The sequence below is a fragment of the Hydra vulgaris genome, chromosome 11 (assembly GCF_038396675.1).
Source record: "Hydra vulgaris chromosome 11, alternate assembly HydraT2T_AEP".
Lineage (NCBI taxonomy): Eukaryota > Metazoa > Cnidaria > Hydrozoa > Anthoathecata > Hydridae > Hydra > Hydra vulgaris.
The window spans coordinates 19972237-19980639 of record NC_088930.1 but is presented as its reverse complement, the minus strand read 5'-3'; positions in this window follow the sequence as shown (position 1 = coordinate 19980639).

Below are 8403 nucleotides of genomic sequence, written 5' to 3'. Positions count from 1 at the left end.
AATAAATTCTGATAATACAAAAACAAGCGAGGAGTTGTAAATGTACCTCATTTTGCTCATAAATGGTTTGATAGAAATTTTTATAAATGTTTCTTCTAAAATTTAACTCAGCCTAATGGTGGAAAATTGTGCAGGAGAATATTAAATGCTACATGCTTATCACTTTTTTTAAATCAAAATAGTTCCAAGTACTCCTAATACGCCCCTGAAATCATCTAACTAAATACGATATTCGGCATTATAAAAAAGTTTTGAGTTCATAACTTTGCCTTGAAACAAATTACTTCGTCTCATTAGGAAACACCTTATGAATTAAAATAACCTTCTATTGGTCATAATCTAAAATTATTGAATCGTGATGTTATGTCCAGCCTTTGCATTTTTGGATTAGGACTAGAGCTAGACCACAAGTTTTGATCGAAACGGTTAACAAAAAACAACTATTTAAAATAAGATTTTGTGTAAGTCCATCAGAAATAACACGTTTCAAACAATTTTTTATGAAAAGCAATGTTGAAGAAGTGAATTAAAAGAATAAGATATGGTTTAAAAACAGCTAATATAATCTCTAAAAGAAATATTTCAATTTTGTGGTACAACGTTCCTGACACAACTATAATGACAAAGGTACTCATTAAGCCAATTGTTGAGATTAAGTCACAACAAAATATTTAAGTTTCTCTCACTATTGACCATTTTTTTGGCAAATTTTATACATTTCAACGGGTTGTGACGACCAAGCACAGTGGAATGTATTTATGCAACTTCATCATAATGGTAAATGTCATCCCAAATATAGTATGGTATTTATTGCGTCTTTTGATTAATTTATATTCATTTAATAAAAAATGCATTTGTTGTACATTAATTTTTTACAAAGCCCAGCAAATTAATGAAATTGCGTACTCAAATTTTAATTTTGTATTAGCCTATATGGTTAAATGGTTACGAAATTGCAAAATTAAAATAATATATCATATGACTGTATATATACATATGACTGATGACTGATTTATATATACATATATATATATATATATATATATATATATATATATATATATATATATATATATATATATATATATATATATATATATATATATATATATATATATATATATATATATATATATATATATATATACATATATATATATATATATATATATATATATATATATATATATATATATATATATATATATATATATATATACATATATATATATTTATATATATATATATATATATATATATATATATATATATATATATATATATATATATATATACATATTTATATATACATACATATGATTTCATAAAATAGTTTTCTAAAACAATTGCAACATCAGTCGTAAAATAATTTGTTTTTTAAAAGGGAAACCATCTCTTGGAAAAACATTTTCTTTTCTTTATAACAAAGTTATAAAGATTCGGGTTTATGATGATGATCAACTCATGCAATATTTTTCTGGGCTTCTGTAATCGTAATCTAATTCTAAAAAAAGTTGGAACATATACAAGTGTTTTTGGATGTAAAAATCAAAGCAAAAACTCATCTCGCTGGCCCGACGTCGGCGAGCCACAGCGTTACCTCTCTGGCTTGCTAATCCGTTATTTAGCGGTCCGCAGACGGCAAATCGATATAGGTGCAACAGTGGTCCGTTACCGGCAAGCCGATGTAGATTTAACAATGGTTTGCTTCTGGCTAGCAGCCATAAGTCCATCGACTGCCCGGTTAAATTGCATGCAAAAATGCATAAATTTATATATTTATCAGGGTTACGTTATAACGTAACATGCATGTAACACGTATGTGCACTAAAGATTCTATTTATTTTCTTTGAAATTTTAATTTTAAACCGCTAATGATTCGCTGTAGGTTAGCTGTTGGCAGGCTGTCTTCGGCTTCCTATGTTAAAGATGCATTTGGTCTACTTTTGGCATGCTGACGTTGGCGCGACATACAAGGCCCGCTTTAGGCACATCAATATTTAGCCAGTGTCGACGTGCCGCTAACGGGGCTTTATTACCTTGATAATATATGAGTACATTATATTGTATTCTTATATTATTAAGGTATTCGTATAATGTATTCATATATTATCATATAATATTCATATATTATCAGATATCAAAAATATAATTAAATACAAATAATTGTTATTTTAACTTCTTATAATCTCTTACAAGCCATACATTAAAATTGTTCGCCTAAATTGCAGAGCTCTTCGTTTTTATTCTCATTTTTCTTCCCCCATTTCTGTCTGCAACTCCTCGTAAAAAACGAACGACTTCAACCTGAAATTCGCTTTCGGTTATTGATTTTGTTGGTGGATTTTTACTAATTCCCCCTGTTATATTATATATTTATAGTTAGATTATTATAGTTGTATTAAATACTGACTTTTCTGATGATTTAAATGCACATTACACATTAGTTAATCACAAAAATTACTTTCTCTGCAGCGCTAAACAACAATTAAGTTTGCGAAAAGCTCTTTTAGTTGAAATGTTTTCCTTATCTCCAGCCTGCCCAACTGTTCCAGTCCAGTTAAATTTTCGTTGCAGGTCGTTGGTTATTAAGGCGTTAATGGCCCTTTTTACAATTTCTCTGATTGATTGACCACCCTTGCTGGCAAGAGCAATCACCTATATTTCAACAGATTATTTGTATTTAATTTAAATGGTGTCACTTTGCATACGAATCAAATAAGATAAATGATTAAATATCATAAAAAAATATAATAGCTGGATTAACACCTTTAAAACACTTACCAGCTTGTTGAAAATCGCCTTGTCTTGCATTATCAGATATGCATTATGTCAAATACATCTAAATCTTTAATATTATCAATCGGAAGATTGTATTCTTCAAGCATGCTGTCATCATACTTGTACTTATTATCAAGCAGTGTAACTGGGTGTTGATTTCCGATTGACGCTGTAATTCTTTAATTGATGTTTTCATTTCAATTAATAAAGCAATCAATGTTTTATCCATAGTTCCTAAAACAATACAATAGAAATAGTAACAGTAAATAAAATTTGACTACTATGCTAAAATTGATGGTTTTATATAAGTAAAAATTTTTATTCTATGCAAATTTTTTTTTTACCACGGCTAAAGAGACAGGCCTGCCCAAATATAGAATTTGACATCAAAATTAGACCTGAAGAATTATGTATTACCATTTTAATTGCAATCACTTAAAAGGAACATAAGACGGGTTCATTGAAAACATTGAGCAATGCGGTGGCATATCAATTACTGGAACTTGGGAAAATCCTAAAATGAAACAACCATAACAATTAAAAAACATTTATTGTTTAATGATGTCATTCATTTCAATTTTGATGTTTAATTTGATTAAAATGTATTATATAAAATATAAACTAACTTAATCAAGTATAGATGTTTCCATATATTAAGTTACCTTTTAAGTTGCTGTCACTTATCTGCCTTTGAGACAAGCGCACTGGAGACACCTTAGTTTTGGTAAATATATTTATTTGCTCTTCTAAAAATTTAAAAATATATTTGAGAAATTGTATTCTCTCTCTCTGTCTCTCTCTTTCTCTCATTTATATATATTTATATATATATATATATATATATATATATATATATATATATATATATATATATATATATATATATATATATATATATATATATATATATATATATATATATATATATTAAGCCCGGAGTCCTGGAGTCCTTGCCGCCATGTACCTAAGGACTCCGGGTTCAAGAAACGATTGTTCCTCTAACCTAAAAGTCTTCATTTTTTTCCTAATAGTAGTCCATAAACTTATCTATATTTTTAGAGCTCCTGGATACCAAAAACTAAGTTCAAGTAATCTTTTTGTGACTTTCAAATCCGGAGTCCTTTTTGGGACTCCGCATCTCTGATAGCAATATTTTTTGGACGAAATGAGGTATCATTCAAGAACCGTAAGGAGTTAGAGGTTCCGAATTTCAGATCATTTACCTCTCAAATAAGGAAACTCAGGGACATCAGGAGTTGTTGTGATTGGTTATGTTCTCAATAGTTTCCTTTTTTTGTTTTTTCTTGGACAAATGCTCCAATCTTGAAGTTGATACCATCATCATATTCATGTTCACTTTCTACTAATCCGCTATAGTCTACTTTTCTAAAACAAAGCAAAATATCAATTTTATTAGTTAAAAAAAAAATAAAAATAGACATGCTTATATCATATATTAACGATATGTTTCACATAAAAATACCGCTTTCTTAGGCGACTTTCATTTGCAATGCTTTTTTTGTCATTCTCTGTGAGATTAAGATCAGACTCATAACTTGCAACCTTCTTTTTTTCTATAGCCCTCTCATAAGTTGCTATAAATAGTACAATAACTAAAGTAAAAACTTGGATCATTTGTAACATTTTAAATACACAACAGCATTTGGCAAAGGTCTTCTGGATAATCAAGAAATTCAACTATAATAAAAGCCATGATATACTTAAGATAAAACCTATTTGAAAAAAAGTTATTATTGTTTATTATTGATCAACTGTTAACATTGTTAAGAAGTATTCCTGAAAAGCAAATAAAAATTTCTGAATAATATTATTATTTTTTCTTTAATTGTACAACTAATAACACATGGGAAAAAATATGTGAAAAATATTTCACAGGATTGTCGGAACTGTTATAATTAATTTTATAATTAATTGTTATAATTAATATTTCTGAAGTTATTTTGTAACCAGGAAGTTGCATTAACTACATTATTTTTCAAAAAAGTTCAATATAAATAATGTCAAAATATAGCAAACTATAAAATAAGTTAAGAAACAAAGTTTATTACAAATACAACTAAAAAATATTTAAGAGACAAGTTTTGACTAGATAGTAATATAAAATAAAAAATAAAGTTTTTTGTAAAAGATTTAGCAACTCATACTCATGTACTAAAAATAAGACTTTAATGAGCTTTCACTTTGACAAACATTATGCAAGATAGAAAACAAAAAATAAACTACCAATATATAAGAAATTTACCATTACCAATATTTTACAACCTATAATAATGATCAAAATTTAAAAAAAAAAAGTAATCATGGTAATATATTATAATATATAATATATTATAATATATTCAGAAATGAAGCATAGGTACAGCAACATAACATTGCTTGTGAGGTAAAAGTACATATTTGTGTTTTATTTCTGATAAAGGGCATTTGAAGAGCTGTTTTCTTAACTACGACACCATGAAAATTTCCAAATTTTTAGAATCACATGGATATGTGAAAAAATTCTCCAATTTTTACAAAAGATTTATGCCAAATAACAATCTGATCATCAGAGCATCTTGTGATATTTTGCACAACAATTATTGCCCCAGATAATAATCTAAAGCAGCTGTCACGAAAACCAACTTTAACACAAAATTTTTAGGTATATAGCTCTTTAAATTGATTAGAAACATTCATTCCCAAATTTGAGCACAATGGACCATCAAAATGTTTTTTCTTCATTTCCTGTTGTATTGTCAAAATTGAATCAACTTTACCAAGCTTCTGAACAAGATTTTGTTCATACATTTTTCTCACAACTTGTTGAAGTGGTAAATTTGGCCTCCGAACTAATTTCTTCACGTGTTGCAAAAAATTCTCAAACGGAAATGCTGAAATATTGTCCAGAGGGCCAAAGTGTTTGGCATCTTGGGCTAAATGAATCAATCTATGCATATTGTAGGTTAAAAATTCTGGACAATATAAGTTTCGTGTATCTTCAACAAAAATTACAAGCAAATTATGAGCATAATCCGCATATATGTGACACAATGGTTCACTCAATAAAATACTTATTGCAACACATAGCAGCATAAAATTTTTATATAAACGCTCTGACAATATGTCTTTCAAGCAAACCATCCCTGTATACAGTAAAAACTGCCTAAATTCAGATGCCTTCCATCGTTCAAACTCTCTAAAACGATCTTGGTTTGCGTCCAAACTCTGAACACACATTTGGTCTCAAAATGACTAACTTTTGTGATAACTGCTGAATCACCCGAGGCCTGAGACGTGTATTTAAAGGTCCCTGTATCCATGCATATATCAACTTTCGCATAACACCTAGACAAACAAGATGCATGTAATCATGAGGAACCTGAGTAATCAAACCAATAGATGTTCTACTCAACGGGCTTTCCATTATGTGGTGACTGCAATCTGAAATCGTTGCAAAAGACAAGTCTGTTCATAATTTTGCATTCATTTCCGGAAATGTAACTCTTCCAATAAATTTACCACGTTGCTCACATTTGTCACAACCACTGTAAGCATTGTGAGCCTTATTACATTTTATAAATGATCTTGCCGGTGTATCACAAATAATTGCTGAAATTTTTACTGCATAATAGTACCCATTAATCATCAATCCATAAGTTTCTAGTTCATTAACTTCGTCAACCAAGCCCTTAAGGAATGCACCTACATCCTTTGGTTTACTATTATTACAATATAGTGCAATCAAGAATGGTTCTTTATTACACTGAAGAATACCATTAAATATTTCTATTAATCCTAGAATCGGTCACAACTGCATCATAGAGCTTTTAAATATTGGCAATCCATCTACATTGAATTCAATAGATATAGTTTGATCTACTAATTGCTTAATGTGTCCACCTGACAATATTCCATTTTTATTCCTATGTAGCAGTATGAATTATCAATGACCAAATGTGGAAACTTTGATGTCTGAAGGACTGTTTTAGCACATTTTGGTAGATCAGGAAAAGTTTTTTGTAAAAGATTTAGAAACTCATTTAACGCTGATTGTGTAATGTTATGTTTAGTAGACCAACAAGCCAAATCAGAAATCAACTCTACAGTTTCTTTGCTAATTTTACATTTGTTATTATAAAATGATTGATCTGAATATCTATTTTCAAATTTATCTTCACTTGTATCAGAATTACAATCTTCAAAACTCTCAACAACTATCGGATTCAGTATCAAGTCATATGCGGTATCTGTACTTAATTGTAACTGATGTGGTCGAAATAAAAAAGCTGAGTCAGAAACACTATCAACTCCACATCCTCACATAGTTCATATATATTTTTTTACTAAAGCACTCGTCAGTAATAACTGCAACCTCTGCACGGATCCTTCTCCATCTGCTCCAGTAGCTTGACATACTTAACCTGGGAGTAATCATTAATACAATACATTGTTTAACCAATATAAATAAACATTATTGTGTTTCATAATAAAAATATAAATAAATAAATATATATATATACATCCATTATTAGATAAACAAATTTTTATATGAATAATATAACAATTGAATATGCTTAAACTGTGTTCATGGTCAACATTCTTATATTACTAGCATGTTGACAATGAACACAGTTTTAGCATATTCATAATATTTATTCTACTGTGCTTCATTAGAAAAGGAATTGATGCTTTTAAAAGCGCATGTTAACTTTTCGCGTTCCTTCGCTGGTTCTCTATGTGTGGTTAGCTAATCATTCGCTGTAGGTTAGATGTAGGCACGCCTACTTCGGCTTGCCAGCTCAAAGCCGTATTGGTTGAAACATGTTTCCATAGCATGAGGTTAGGTGACGTAATGTTTATATTTTGCGGAATAATTAAATATTGAATATGCAAAAAACATTGTTAAATTACTTTTGTGATTGTTAATTATGCGCGATAATTTATCAAATATATAACATAAGATGTCTCATTAAATTTAAATTAGAGCTAGGTTTTAATGGTGGAGTTTTTTCAAGATGCTGTTCAAACGCACTTCATTTGCTTTTTCAATTTTTCACTTATTTTTATTTAGTTATAACGAGAAAAACTTTTAAATTGTACAAATTTTCATATACTATAATATAGTATATTTTTATACTATATTTCATATACTATAACAGTATATTTCATATACATATACAATATGTATATAGTCTATATACATATAGTATATGTAAATTTGTATTGTATGTCATAATATAATATGTACACATGTTATGTTATGACATACAAATGTACTCAAATATAAAAAAAATAAAAAAAGTTTTTAAAAAATTTTAAAGTTTAATACTTTATTTTTGTATTTACGAATATACAAAAGCTATTTACATATACTATTATATAACTTAATATAAATATTGTTATTTCATTCATTTAATTATAAAGTCAATTCTATTGTAAAATTAAATCATTGCAGTATCAAAGTTGTTGCTCTTAAATACTTTTAAGGACACTGTGCAGAGTAGGGTATAATAATAAACTATTAACCTATAGGTTTATTTGGCCTAATATATATAGGCTTATTAGGTCTTATTAGGCCTAATTATACTAAAATAAAAATAATAAGTCCTATATATAAATTAG